At 43.0% G+C, this 16,028-nt stretch overlaps 1 protein-coding gene across 3 annotated transcripts in view; it reads right to left on the bottom strand.

Moving 5' to 3' along the window:
* LOC310754294 (syntaxin-3-like) overlaps positions 1-16,028 on the bottom strand; it is a 37,061-nt gene that overhangs the window by 1,663 nt on the left and 19,370 nt on the right. For 2 of the 3 annotated variants that reach the window (XR_014543701.1, XR_014543702.1), the window contains one exon: positions 12,478-12,758. The exons of the other annotated variant lie outside the window; for it this stretch is intronic. The gene's annotated coding sequence lies outside the window, so the exon portion shown is untranslated. Of the gene's footprint in view, positions 1-12,477; positions 12,759-16,028 lie in introns of those variants that run through there. 3 annotated transcript variants of the gene reach the window in all.

The following is a 16,028-nucleotide window of genomic DNA, read 5'->3' as shown; positions in this document are numbered from 1 at the left end:
GTCACCCCAAATTCACCATCAGATCACATAGCATGTCCATGGCTACAGCCTGCACCAAAAAAATCACGCACCCACTGTTTCCTGGGGCTGCAATGGTGCAAAAACATGGTTACAAAGCACGGATCCACATGGATCCTCAGGATCTTTGCATTGGGTCACCCCAAATTCACCATCAGATCACATAGCATGTCCATGGCTACAGCCTGCACCAAAAAAATCATGCACCCACTGTTTCCTGGGGCTGCAATGGTGCAAAAACATGGTTACAAAGCACGGATCCACATGGATCCTCAGGATCTTTGCATTGGGTCACCCCAAATTCACCATCAGATCACATAGCATGTCCATGGCTACAGCCTGCACCAAAAAAATCATGCACCCACTGTTTCCTGGGGCTGCAATGGTGCAAAAACATGGTTACAAAGCACGGATCCACATGGATCCTCAGGATCTTTGCATTGGGTCACCCCAAATTCACCATCAGATCACATAGCATGTCCATGGCTACAGCCTGCACCAAAAAAATCACGCACCCACTGTTGCCTGGGGCTGCAATGGTGCAAAAACGTGGTTACAAAGCATGGATCCACATGGATCCTCAGGATCTTTGCATTGGGCTACCCCAAACTCACCGTCAAATCACATGTCTGTGGCCGCAGCATGAAGCACAAAAATGATACATCCACTGTTTCATTCAGAATTTTTTTTTCTTGTTTTCCTCCTCTAAAAACTATGTGCGTGTTATGGTCAGGTGCGTGTTATCGAGCGAAAAATACGGTAATTCTTTCCTTTGCCTCCATGCACAGTTCAGATGTTCTTAAACACACCTCTTTCTACTCAGCCAAGCAAGAGACATCATTCCTGTTCCAGCACAGCTCCCAGCCCGGCATATGCAGCATTCGACAAATGGGTGAAGCAAAGTGAGTGGGGAGATATACACCCCAGGGAGAGTCCTGAAGGCTGTATAGAGATGCTGGAGAACCATTTGTTGTTGTTGTAGTTGTTATTCACTTATATACCACCTTTATCTTCCAAGGAGCTCAAGGTAGTGTACATGGTTCTCCCCCCCCCCCCAATTTCATCCTCACAACAACCCTGTGAGGTAGATTAGGCTAAGAGATGGTGTCTGGCCCAAGGTCACTCAATGAACTTCATGGCTCAGTGAGGATTCAAACCCTGGTCTCCCAGGTCATAGTCCAACACTCTAACCATGATGTCACACTTGGCCCCTGGGCTTGAGGTTCCCCACCCCTACATTAGACACCCAGTTCACTTACGGACAGTAACTACCTATCGGTTTAACCAACCTCACTATTTATTGTGAGGGTAAAATGGAAAAGCGGGATCAGGAACCTTGAGGTAAGATGTGAATCTGATTTTTAAAATATGTATAATCTAAGAGGCACAGCCTGGGTAGAGACCCGACTTTCTAAATATGGTTGTGTTTATCGTTTCCAAATAAAACCTTAACTGAACTTGTGGCTTAATTGCGGCTCAACCCAAACAATTCCAAGAATAAAGAGTGCAGTGCATTCAACAGATTCGAGGTAATTATGTTTTCATCAGCCATGCGTAATCCTCTTTCCAATGTGCAAATGTCACATTGACCTGATGTATGCATCTGTTAGAGTGCTGCGCTGTGGTCATTTGACTCACCCACCTAACAAGCTCACCCCCCACCCCATGGATGTTTTCCTTTCTCTCCTAATATTCTTATGAGGATAAGGCTATTAATGGCTGCTAGCTATTATGGCTTTGCTTTGCCTTCACGGTCAGAAGCCATAGTGCTTCTGAATACCAGTTGCTGGAAACCACAGGGGAGCAGAGTGCTCTTGTGAAGAGGCCATAGCTCAGTGGTAGAGCATCCATGTTGCATGCAAGGGGCCCCAGTTTCAGTCTCTGGCTTCTCTAGGAAGGGCTGGCAGACATCCCTATTTGAAACCCCACGGTCAGTCAGTATAGACAGTACTGAGCAAGACAGACCAATCATATGACTCCTATCCTTCCTACCAGGGGCAGATCTACCATGAAGCGAATTGAAACTTAAGCTTCAGGGCTGCTACTCCTGGAGGGATCCCAGAAACATGACCAAATTGATTTATTTTTGTTGTTGTATATATTTCAACAATCCCAAAGTTTTGTTTTTTTAAAAAAGATATTTATTGAAGTTTTACAAAAACATAAATTTACAAAATGAAAAAGGTCATATAAAAAGAAAAAGATACAAAAAAAAACATAGAAAAATACATGAAAAAGAAAAAAGAAGAATAAAAATACAAAACACAGAAGACAAATAGCTAAAAAAGAATTAAAAACAAATCCATTTTTTGTAACTTTAAACTCATTATCTTATTTCCTTGGCCTCCTCACACCTCCCCTTTTTGTATTCCCATTTAAATAATCAAATCAGCAAATCCTTACCCTCTTTCGTTTATCTTAACTCTGTATCTTAACATATTATAACTCTATATTTTCATCCATTATCAATTCAATTTTGCATATTCTTGTTAACTTTGTTGCTAATGCCACTTATTTTCAATCCAACATCATTTTAACATTCATTAGTTTTACAATATTTCTGAAGATAGTCTTTAAATTTCTTCCAGTCTTCTTCCACCAACTCTTCTCCCTGGTCTCGGATTCTGCCAGTCATTTCCGCCAATTCCATATAGTCCATCACCTTCATCTGCCACTCTTCCAGGGTGGGTAAATCTTGTGTCTTCCAATACTTTGCAATAAGTATTCTTGCTGCTGTTGTTGCATACATAAAGAAAGTTCTATCCTTCTTTGACACCATTTGGCCGACTATGCCCAGGAGAAAGGCCTCTGGTTTCTTCAGGAAGGTATATTTAAATACCTTTTTCCTTTCATTATAGATCATCTCCCAGAAAGCCTTAATCTTTGGGCACGTCCACCAAAGGTGAAAGAATGTACCTTCATTTTCTTTACATTTCCAACATTTATTATCGGGCAAATGATATATTTTTGCAAGCTTGACTGGTGTCATGTACCACCTGTATATCATTTTCATAATATTCTCTCCCAACAATCCCAAAGTTTGAGAGTCAATAGCACAACTGTTGTAAAGGTGTTGTGATCTGTCACGGAACAACTCCACTAAAGAAGATAATAGCAGTTACCCAGACCTCATTGCTGGCTGCAAAGGGGCCTCCATAACAGTTCAACCTCCCCCCCCCAAAAAAATGTAGGACTGCCACTGCCTCCTACGCTTTGTACTATCCCAACCAAGGAAGAGTGGCAAGCAAAATTAATGGAATACACAGAAATTTAAATAATCATTGTAAACAACTAAATGCATTAGCAGGATTAATATAAAATCAAGCAGTTAAAAGGTGTACTTGGGGAGGAAGTAGATAGAATTAAAAAAAGAAACGTCTCTAACTAAACCCTACATCCTAGCCTTATAAAACAGCAGGACAACACAATTACTTCTCTAATGTATTATTTATCTTTTTAAAATTTCATGATGGATTTATGAGAAAGAACACAGGGGCTTCTTGGTTTTATTAAGTAAGCTTTCAGTAATTTAACACAGTAGCTTTTCATGTTTATGATGTCTCTTTAATCCTGCATAATATTGTGTTGTTGGGCCATAGCTGGATGAAGCTGCAGTTCCATAGCACAGGTAGACAAGGTGCAGCCCTCCAGATGGACTACAACTTTCATAATCCATGACCATTGGCTAGATTGGCTGCGGTTGATGGGAACTGTAGTCCACAACTTCTGGATAGATCATGTTGCCTATCCATGTTCTATAGAGGAAACTAGAATTGGTCCAAGCAGGGGTGCCCAAACTTTTTTCAAAGAGCGCCAGATTTGATGAAGTGAACATGCGTGAGGGCCAACTGAAGATGTTTTTAGGATTGACATTGCTGAGCTTTTTTTAGGATTTTACCCCAGGGCATATACTGCCACATGGGCCAGATTAGGCCCCCGAAATGGACTTTGGACATGCCTGGTAGTGCATCAAGCTTGATCAATCTAGAGAAGGGATGAACAAGAAATTCAGTGCACTGTGCACTTAAAATGAAATTATGCGTAAACAAAAAACATGTAAACTAGTGAAATTAAAACAGAAAAATGTATCACATTAGGGGAAACTGCTTTGCAAAAAATAGGTATATTAGCCAAAATTACATATTTTGAAATAATTAAGAGAAGTTCACATTAAAACACTGATGGCACTTAAAAATAATAATAATCACAAACTGTCATGGAGATGTGGAGAACCGAAGATGGGGGGAGGGGGAATGCAAAACTGAGAGAAACCAAAATTCACACATTTTTAATATAGACGTGAGCAATTTCACTTGATTGGCCTCATTTTTTACTTCCTGTTGCCTCAGCTGTGTGTTCCAACTTCACTAAAGATTATGGCACAGTAAAAGAAATGCCCAGATGGAAAAACATCTGTCAGTGGTAGCATTTGGTACAAAGGATCACAGTTTTTTCTCAAGAGCATAAGAATAGTCCAGCCTGATGCTTACAGGAAGACCACAAGCAGGACATGAGTCCACCACTCATGTTCTCTAGGAACTGGTATTCAGTGGCATGCATGCAATCTCTGATCACGGAGGTAACATGTAGCAATTGCCCACCCTGCTTTCTCCCAGGCAAAGGTGGTAGAACTGCTGTCACTGGTAATGGCATAGGGCTGGAGCATGTTGATGATGCAAGCTCAGAGCTTTACAGAGAGGAGCAGGGAAAAAAGTTATTAATTTTCTGGAAATATGGAAAAGGGGGGAAGCAAAATTTCCACTGAGAGTGGTGAGTAATTTTAAAGAATCTGTTTGCCTTGAAAAGTGCGAGGAGTGATGACTTGATATCTGATACACACTTTTAGCTGAAGATCCCTGAGATTGAGCTTGGACCTCCTGCATCTACCAGTAAACCATGTGCTGTACCACTGAGCTTCAGCTATGTCTCTACCAAAAAGAAAATAAGGTTATAGGGGGTCAATGGCGCAGTTAAGACTCTAGGCTGTGGGCAGTCCCTCTTTCAATAATATGCATTCACTTACCGGTATTTCAAAATATGGCAATAAAGCCCTGCTGCGTTTGAGAGCCCTCCTTCTCATTCTGCTGAGTGGAGGCATGGACACCACTGATGGCACCACTGGTTGGGTTTAACAAAAGCAGAATGCTGCACCAGACAGAACTCTGGTCAGATCCAGCATGGCAATTATTGTGTTTGTCTGGACATAGTGTTCCATCCCTAATCAAAGGCCAATCCTGGCAATTGGTTGGAGAAGGGAACAGTTTGGTTACAATTCTTTTTGTTAACTCAATTTTCCTTCATTTAACATTGACTCATTAGCCATTGTTCTGACTCAGATGCTGCATTGGCAGATATGCTGGGGCCATCACTGTATTGCTGCTTTGCAAAGTGCAATGGATTGGCAACATCTGAGATTGGTATGCAGGAGAAGAAAGAAAGAAAGAAAGAAAGAAAGAAAGAAAGAAAGAAAGAAAGAAAGAAAGAAAGAAAGACATGTTGTGCTGCAAACAAAAGCATTATGAGGACATTCTAAAGAGCAGGTATTAAATTTTACAGCTTTACCACGCACTGGCAAATGGCTAAGACATAAAATCACAAGCTTGGCATAAACTTCACACTATGCTAATAGCTAAAACAAGAAAAAGAGATCAGCACACAGAAGGGACAGTTACTGCAAGGTGCACAGAAAGAGCCTGCTTATTTCAATGGGAACTCAATTAGCTTGCAAGAAGGTCAGTATCTTTCATGGCTTTGTGCAAACTGCTTGTGGAGATGGTGTAGTTTGTAGGAGAAGGGATTGCTGAAGTGATCAGACCAAACTCTGTTAAGTTAATGGCCCTGGCTGGGCCTGGAGATAGTTAAGAACAGGTGTGTTGCCATAGACACAACTGGCTGGTGAAGCTCTTTCAGGAGCTGTGCAGGTCTCTTTCCCCGCTTACCTGGCTGGATGCCATGTCATCCCTTGGGTGGGAGAACAATAGGCCTGGAAACTAGTCTTTGTTTTAGTCTGGGCAAAAGCTGGGAATTGGAAAGGAGACATAGAAACCTGTCTTGCTCTGTGCTGAATCCCAAGCTACAGCTTTGGGAACCCCCTAGAAACCTAATGGAGAGGCAAGATCTGTTGGAATGCTGGTGCTGTTTGATGTTCAGGTTGTATATGTGCATAAGTAAAACCCAATATCCTAAAGGCAGTCTTCAATGATCTTCATTCCAGAAAAACTGAGCCTCCAGTAAGTGCTGGAACCCCAGGACTTTCTCACCACTTGGAGACTGGGGTGCACACAACACTATTTTGAATTAAGAAATATGCATTGCCATCTAAAGAAGGGGACCTCCATAATACCATTCAGTGCTCAGATTAAAATTATGCTACTGCCACCAGAGAGCACTTCGCCAAGCTCACAAGCACCACCACTAAAATGGAACCAGTCCTGGAAAATGCCTAATGCATCGGTTAGGGTACAGTTTCCCATTGCCAAGTAAAATCTAGTAAGCATGATTATTTATCCAGAAACTGTTGAGGAAGCAATATTTTTCCATTAGATAAATAAGGAAAATCATCGCTACATCAGTTCTGCTAAGACTTATTCCTATTGTGATCATTCATTCTGAAAAACCAATCTGTTTCTTGTATTATAGGTTTGCTTTAGGTGCTGTTGTTTTTATAATGGTAACATTTTAATATATCTGGGTTTTTAAAACTATTGCAGCAACATGCAGCCCTGGAATGGATTTGCTCTCCTTCCTAGCTATTGTCACTGTATATACCAGTTTACCATTGGCCTAGCATTTGTCACGGAGCCACTGACACACTTGAATCAAGTTCAGATTGAAAAATGCTTCCCACAAAACCACATATGAAGTAATTGCCAGGATATGGAGTAAAACAATTGGGCTCAGTAGTGACTTTAAAATATCCCATATACACTTAATGCTTAAGGACAAGCGTTCCTTCTACTGGAAGAAAAATGAAATAACATACACCCTGACAGATTTTCTGAAACCTGCAGGCGGAAAGAACCCCATACAGTCACCATCTTGCTCTTGATAAAAAGGAAATTTGACTGCTTCATCAGCCTCATTGTCAATCAACTCCTTTGTCCAAATTCAAAATGCCAACTAAGTAATGGATAAATTATAGGCGGTTCTGATCTTACCTCTCTGCAGAGGAATATATAGTTGCACTGTGCAGTGCCAAACTTCCTGAGCATGTAAGTACCAACAACACACTGTGTTTGGAAGCCAGAAGAGCACCACCACCTCACAGCTCTTATTGCCAATAATAATAAAGTAAAGGGGCCCCTGACCATTAGGTCCAATTGTGACCGACTCTGGGGTTGCGGCGCTCATCTTGCTTTATGGGCCAAGGGAGCCGGCGTACAGCTTCCGGGTCATGTGGCCAGCATGACTAAGCCGCTTCTGGAAAACCAGAGCAGCGCACGGAAACGCCGTTTACCTTCCCGCTGGAGCAGTACCTATTTATCTATTTGCACTTGACATGCTTTCGAACTGCTAGGTGGGCAGGAGCAGGGACCAAGCAAGGGGAGCTCACCCTGTCGTGGGGATTCGAACCGCCAACCTTCTGATCGGCAAGTCCTAGGCTCTGTGGTTTAACCCACAGCGCCACCCGTGTCAGTTGCCAATAATAATAATAATGGTTACCGGTAAATCAGAACATAGGAGCCAACACAGGAATCTTTGCCCCGCACAAGAAAATATTTAAGGGGCTCAGCTCCCCAAGTTAATGGACATTGCCTTTCAAATTGTGTGTATGTGCTGCATCATATGATCAATTATGCGGGGTGGGGCTTACCTGCCCCCTCCATATTTTATTCACCCTGTATCAGAACAGTGTAAAGCAGAATGCTTCTTGCTTGCCTGGATGGAGGATCGAGCATGTGGGTGGGTGGGTGAGTGGGAGGGTGTGTAAATCAGCCTACTGCACAAAGGTAAAACTCACATTCATTGATCTGCCCACATTTTGCTTCTGGCATGTTGTTTGTCCTGAAGGGAATGTGGTTCTTAGGCTGAAAAACGTTCCACAGCCTTAAGTAAACAGAAGTCCAAATATTCCTAAAAACAATCACAGAACAACAGGTTCAAAACTCAACCCCAACCCAGGGAGGGGTGGTCACATTACAACAGATGCAGAATGATAAAATAGCCTTTACCACCCTCCCCCTGCAGGGAAGAGTTCAGAGGCTTGGTGGGCTCCAGAAGATGTCCCTGGCCCAGAGGGATGGGGCAAGACAGGTTGGAGCTGCTCCAGTCACTGTTTGCTCTACTGAGAAAGGAAAGGTGAGCAGGCAGCAGTAGCAAGAAGAAAGACATAGCAAAGTCAGGCAGTTCTGAAGGTTGGCAATGCACCCTCAGCTTAGAATGTGGACCTCCCAGTTAGTTAACAATGCCAGCCATTGCTGTCTTCATCACTCTTAGAAAAGTCATTTTTAAAAGTGCAGATGGACACCAGAGAGTAAAAAAATTCTGATAACCCCTTACTGAGGAAAGCAAACAAAAGCAGTGCATAAGTGAGGAGAAAGGAACAGAGATTTTTCTACAGAGCAGGAAGAAAGGCAACTGAAAAGTACAGAAGAGCACTCCCTTAGAACAACAGCGCCAACCAGAGCATGTGTTACCTCAGTGAAGATCTTAACACCCTTGCCTGGTTGCTAAGCTATATCTCCACCATCACCCTCTTTTTAGGTGATTTACTAACAACAGGATTAACCTTTAAGTCACCCACAGAAGGACCTTTGCTGATGAACTTCCAATAACCATATGGAGTGGAAAAACTGACATGAAGATTTAATGCTAACCTCGAATGCCTCTGTGTCTGTATCAGATGGACCTTGTACAAATCCATATGCAGATAATACTTCTCTGCTTGCGTCCCTCTGAGTCAGGAAACATATCCTCTTGTTTTCCCTATGGCAGATGGCCCGGAGAAGTCTAAAACAGCAACAGTTTGGTTGGTGCCAAATTATTTGTCATCTCCTGCCTGAAACGAGCCCACATCTCAGCATCAATTGTCGCACATTTCAAGAGAAATTACTACAATGGCTGTCCGTAGCAAGGGGAATTCTCATTATGTTTTTTGCCCCTGTTTTGTCCCCCCAGATTATCGTGAACACAAATCTCACCTCAAAGAAGACGTTGTTTCAGTAAATCAGCTCATTATGATAGTTGATAAGGTTTTGCAAAGTGTGGAGGCAGCAGAGAGAAGCAAGTATTTCCCTCTCCCCAGACTCTCTCATGAGGCTAGAATTCATTAGTGTTTACTTATTTAGTTGTTGTTGTTGTTTAAAATGTTTTCCTGCGCTTCAGGCAAAACAATTTTCCAGAGCAGTTTATAGTCCCTGCCCTGAGAATGCAATTTAAAATAGCACAGCACAAAATAAAAATGAATTGGGATGGAGGAAGAAATAAGAAAAGTCAGGCACCTGTTGTAAGGTACCAGTACTTAGTTACAACAAGTCATATATCCACATAAGATCCGGATTAGGAAAGACACCTATCTGAAACTCTGGAAGTTTGCTAGCCAGTCTGTGTACAGCAAGGTGACTAAACATTTTGGAATTGGGAGTCACACTGACAGTGGACCAACTCTCTAGTTATTGTGGATATGCTTAGAGGGAGTTTGGCTTTCTCCCTCCACACAGACAGACACACACATAGCACATAGACTCGCCATATGCACACATCCCATACACACATACACAGAACATGCACAAATGCCCACATTTCCCCCTGTTTTCCAGCCATACACCCAACCCATCCATTTTCCAGTCACTCAGAAACAGGGGTAGTAAAGCATGTGACAAAGTAGTATGTGTTGCTTTACCGGCAGCTAGACTGGTGACTGGGAGTGGCTGCCGGGACCACATAACACCGGTTCTGAGAGATCTGCATTGGCTCCCAGTACGTTTCCAAGCACAGTTCAAAGTGTTGGTCTGACCTTTAAAGCCCTAAACGGCCTCGGTCCTGTATACCTGAAGGAGCGTCTCCACCCCCATTGTTCAGCCCGGACACTGAGATCCAGCGCCAAGGGCCCTCTGGCGGTGCCCTCATTGCGAGAAGTAAGGTTACAGGAAACCAGACAGAGGGCCTTCTCGGTAGTGGCGCCTGCCCTGTGGAATGCCCTCCCAGCAGATGTCAAGGCAATAAACAACTATTTTACTTTTAAAAGACAACTGAAGGCAGCCCTCTTTAGGGAGGTTTTTAATGTCTGATACTGTACTGTTTTTAATATTCAGTTGGAAGCCGCCCAGAGTGGCTGGGGAAACCCAGCCAGATGGGCGGGGTATAAATAATAAATTATTATTATTATTATTATTATTATTATTATTATTATTATTATTATTACTGGGTGCGAAGGCTTTCTGCCATGTGCAGTGGTTGAGGGTGTAGCCACAGCACAGATCAGTAAGAGTGTGGCGACATCTGTGGCATGCTCCTTGAAGGCTGGATCTGCCAGCTACCTGGCAGCCACCCTGCCCATACCACTTCTACAGTGGCCTCTTGTTGAATAGGAGGCTCTACTGGTCTCCGGCTACACTCATTCCCAGTGCAGATCTTTATTCAACCCTTGTTCCTGTTAGAAATCTTCACTTTCCCCTTCTTCCCTGGTGCGGAGGTGGCACCATTTTGTAGTTCGCCTCAGGTGTCAAAATGTCTTTGGTAACAAAAATGTCTGATTCCATTCAGATGTAGCTAAGCCCAGAGTCATCTAGTGGCTTAACTGTATGACACTATCTACACAGTTTTGACTTCTGCAGAATCAGGTAACAATAGGGGTGCTCAGCTGTTTGATTTGCTTCAGAACTTTCTGCATTCAGATTTAGATCTTTAAAATGCTAGCAATTGTGACACTGTGCTAGCATGATTGTCTTTTCCAGGACACACAGGAACCAGCCCGGCAGATGGCAAACATTGCTATAAACTACAATAGATCTGGAGTGCAGTAGCTCTCAATAGCTCCTTCTGACGCATTCCAGTAGCTTTTCCTGATCCTTTGGTGCTCTGTGTGGGAGTCACGATGAATTCATTCTGAACATTGGGAAAGTTTCTCAGGCAGATGGAGGGAGAGATCTATTTCTGGCCTTTTCCTAAGTTACACACTTCAAAACCTAAACTTAAGAAGTCACAGGTTTAAGAGAAACACTTTGTAGTGCAAGAACTGGCCCATTGCAATTTCAACTAAATTGGATATACAGTGGTACTTCAGGTTAAGAACTTAATTCGTTCTGGAGGTCCGTTCTTAACCTGAAACTGTTCTTAACCTGAAGCACCACTTTAGCTAATGGGGCCTCCCGCTGCGGCTGCACCGCCAGAGCACAATTTCTGTTCTCATCCTGAAACAAAGTTCTTAACCCAAGGTACTATTTTTGGTTTAGTGGAGTCTGTAACCTGAAGCGTATATAACCCGAGGTACCACTGTAAATATTTATTCCCAAAACTGAGTTATGCAATCCTTCGAAATGTTAAAGAAAATACCTCCAGATTCTTGGACAGAATACAAAGCTCATTACCTGGGATATTTAAAAAAAATACTATTTACATTCTGTGCACCTGCTGTTACTTATTTTTCCACTCTCTGTATTTTGCTCTTTCCTGTGTTTTCCTTGTGCCTGGCATCTTCATTGTTCAACTCTCGCCATCTGCTGAAGATACAACTCTTTTTATTGGCCTTAGACAGTCAAGGTATTTTGTTCTGTGCGGCCACACCTCTTTTTGCTAAATGTATACTGTTGTCACATGAACAGTTTTACTCATTTACCTTTTTTCAATAACTCTACCTATTTTCAATTTTATAGCACCTAGTGTCTTTCTACTGGACTCCAAGGTCAGCTGACCACTTTCAGGCTATGACATCAGCTGGTAGATGATGATGATGATGATGATTAGGGCCATGTCAGAGGCCTAGGAAGTGTTCTTGCCTTATGCAGTTATATCTCAACATGAATTGTGGCAATTGTATATTCTACTTCCCCAGTGTTTACTAAAATATCACTTTATGAAATCCATTTCCTACTTTTCCTGTGTGGTAGGGATAAATATGCTAGAGACCTGCGTTAATTGTGCTCTCTTTGTAGGTACAGGCAAACCTGTCCATTTCAAATTATTTCCAGTTCTCATTTTTCCAGTCTTTCTTTTTCCCCCCAGGGGAAAATGTGAGCACAGTCCCCCACTAGCAGAAATTATCCCATTGAGTTTCCTGCATTTGTGGAAATCACAGGGGTCAGCACACCTGCAGTGCAATGGATGAGCCTCAACCTGGGAAAACCTCCTTCATGATAAAGGTGTCTCCCATGCCAGGTAAGTGTTCAGTTTTCATTTTGTGATATTTTTTTAAAGTCCTCAAGAAAATTCATCTGCAGTTTAGTATGAATTTCTCCTAATATACACATTTATAATGCATTTTCCCCCTAATATACCCATTATTGCAAGGAGTTTCCCTTCTTAATATGATACATTTTATTTTCATCAATGTATGCACTTACATGTACACTTTACCCTAGCAAACTGCATTGGAAAAAAATCAGAGAAGTGCGAATTTCATAGGGACGACTTTGCTCACATATTGTTTTCAGAAGTGCAGATTAGGTGGGCTCATATTTAAGTGTAATCTGAACCAAATTTCTTCCTTATCTCTAGTCTTTAATGGTTTGTGGAAAGGCTAGGGCCACCTGCTGAATGCTGTTGTTGTCTTTTAATTCAAAGCAGCTCAGCTGTATTCTTCTCTGAAAGAAAGGAAAAAAATATTGAGGTAGCCTGCATGTATTTTTCCTGTACGTGCAAAACTCTTAGCAGAATTTCAAGCATAGCTGTATAAAAAGAACATGCAGTCTTCAGAATTCACTTTGAGTAGGCTTTTGGGGGAACACTACAGCATGGCCCAGATTTATCCAAACTGTGACTTCCAAATAGTTTCACTGAAGTTACATTTGAGGCACAGCCCATTATTCAGGTAATTCAAAAGGCAGGGCCTGTACCTCCACAAGGAACATACACGCTGGCTCCATCAAAGAGCATGAATATTGTATTATTCTTCACACGTGGACACACACACACACACACACACACACACACACACACACACGGCAGCGCAGGGACTTGAGCAGTGAGTCAGAATGAATCAGGCTTTCCTGGCAGTGAATGGTAGCTGTCGCTGATTATAAATGGGAAAGGACCTACTCGAACAGAAAGCCATTTTGCAAAACGCGGAGCACTAAATAGTGTGTGCTGTTCTAATTGCACACATCATATTCATCATCAACAGCTGCATACAGAATTGCTAATACTGAAATAGCTCCCCTTTTGCTTCCTTGACATTTGACTTTATCGGGAGTTTGAAAAAGCAATCTTCAGAGGCACCTCTTGCAGCAAAGGCGGGTTTTTCCACCTGCTTCTCCTCGTCCCAGCTCTTGGGGAAAGTTTGCTACCAAGGCTCCCATCTGCTCCAGACAATATGACTAAGGATCAGTAATGATGAGAAGGAATCCAACAACTTCTAGTGTGCATCAGGTTTCCTTTCCCTGAGTCAAATCCTCATACTCCTAGTTAGGGTCACAATCTGGATCAGGCTGCTTGCACCTGCTATTTACTTTTTAGAAATTTACTTTTTAGATATTTAACTTTTAGTGCAGCTTTCCGCAGCTCACCCTCAGATCATTTGACAAAGGATGAGCATAAAATGCTATAAATAAATACCCTGTTGCCTTGCAAAAGTTGTTGGACTACAGCTCCCATAATGCCTGATCATTATCCACCCTGGCTGCAGCTGATGCAATTTGGCATCATGTTGAGGACATTAGGTTGATAGAAGAAAGGCTCTTCTGTAGATTCTGGGGAGGGAGTTGAACCAGGGCTGGCCCAGGATATTCTCCTCCCTGAAGCAGAGGTCAAGATGTTGATTGGATTGGCACAGAAATCTTGATATAAGACTGGCAATGGGGCAAGTCCTCCATTGCACTAGGATAGTGTACACAACGGGCCATGTGCCAACACACAGCTCTGATCTGAAGAGGAGAATTAATAGGAAGCTTAGGAGGAATGGTTGGAAGGCTGCCTTCCACAAAGCCACAAAGCATCTGCTGCCTGAGGCAGATGCCACACTCTGTCTAATGGCAGAGCCGACCCAGAGTCGAACATTGAAGAATGACAACTCCATTGAGTTGTATCTAACAAAATTTAAGGAGGCATGTCTCCAAACAGGGAGAAAATTGGAATATGATGCATCAGGAACAAATGACAGAAAACAGGAGGTATCCCTCACAGATTGTAGCCTCGTTTCCAAATTCCAAAAAGAAAAAGTTTTATTGCTAACATTATATCAAGGATGTTTTGGCTTAATGCAAAGGGTGAGATCATAATCTATTTCACCAAGTGACATTTTCCACTCCAAAATGTCATATTATTTGGATTTAATCAGAGGCCACTTGATCCTGTGCTTACTGAACAATACATTTCGGAGGAATATATATGCCTTCAGTCATTTCTCCAGTTGTGTTCCAGTGTCAAGGTTAAAAACAGCTTTGTCAAGGCTGTGCTTGATTGGAAAGGCCTGGAAAGCGTTCTTGGAGAGTGTCATTATACTTAATGAAAATTTCTAATTAATTGTTTCCAGTCCTCTATACATGCACACACGCACACACGCACACACACACACACACATGCACTTTCAGCAAATATACTTATTTGAAAATGAAAAGTGTAGTTGGGATAATTAGAACCCACATTCAGATCTCAACTGAGCAATGAACTTGTTGCTCCTGTAACTTTAGCTGTGGCTAAAAAGTGGGTTCGGATGGCACAGCCCCTCCACAATTTAAAAGAAAGGTGAGGCAGTAGCAGAGCAAGGTGGGTGTGGTGGGTGCGGGCTGCCCCATGTGCCTTCCCTGAGGGAGGTGATATCACTGCGAGCTCTGCCCCCCCCCCGGGACACTCCCCGCCACCGGCGCACCCCACTGGGATGTGTGCCAATGGGACACTTCCTTCCTGCCACTGATGCACCCCCCAGGACACAAGCCGATGCTGACGCACCCCCGCGGGCGGCTAGCCCCACCCCTGTGGGCCACACCGGGTGTTGGAGCAGGTTCTTTTAGGGGGGGATATATATGGAGTGGTGTATAATTGGAGACCACAAGGTTTTAATGAAACAAAGTAAAAATATTCTAAAGGGAAAGAAAATAGTTCTTAGGGAAATTATTTTTGCATAGGAAAATTACAGAAAACCAACATATCCCACCAATGGAGTGGGGGGGGGCACCAGTCAAATAAACATAGAGCTAAATGCAATCTGCTCTCCCTCTCCAGCACAGTCTGTAATGCTAATGACAAAGGTCCAATTAGCCATATCATACACCCTCCAGCATGTGTTTCCTTTGTTTCTTGAGACCATGTGTTGATCTGACTTTCAAAGCGAGCCCCAGATAGATAAAGCATCAGCCTCTGTGACCCCTGTGCTTCCCAACCCACAAAACCTCAATGAAGAACGGGGGCTTCCCCTCCAACAAGCAGCTGTGCCTGCATGTCCTGTTTGCTGTCCTGTTCCAGTCCAGAAGAGGCACACATGAGGCAGGAAGAGCTCTCAGTGACCAACTTGCTCAGATAATGCCTGGCACCAGACTGCAGCCTTTTACAACACATGCCCCTTTCCCCCAGCTCTAATCCTGGTCTGCTTCCCAATCTGGGCCTACGTCCCCCCAATGACACCTGCCTCTCCTTCCTGCCTGTTGCCGCAACCTAGTATCAGTGCAGAAATCTTGTGGGGTACAAGATGCTCGTTGGCAAGCAGCTTCTCCACAGGAGCATCCAGCAAAATGAAAACACCACCACCCCATGCTTGGTAAGAAATGGGGGAAGGATATGTAATGTCTCACCCCAGCCGTATGTTTTTAACCCTAATTAAACATAAGCCACACTCTCCAAAATAATTTGGGACTGGATTTGAGGCAGGTTAAGTGGTCCCCAGATTGGATAAAGGCAGGTTGGCCTGACTGGGGGTCCCT

The sequence above is a fragment of the Podarcis filfolensis genome (genome assembly GCF_964270895.1).
Source record: "Podarcis filfolensis genome assembly, chromosome: Z".
Lineage (NCBI taxonomy): Eukaryota > Metazoa > Chordata > Lepidosauria > Squamata > Lacertidae > Podarcis > Podarcis filfolensis.
This window is presented reverse-complemented; position numbering and strand designations above follow the sequence as displayed.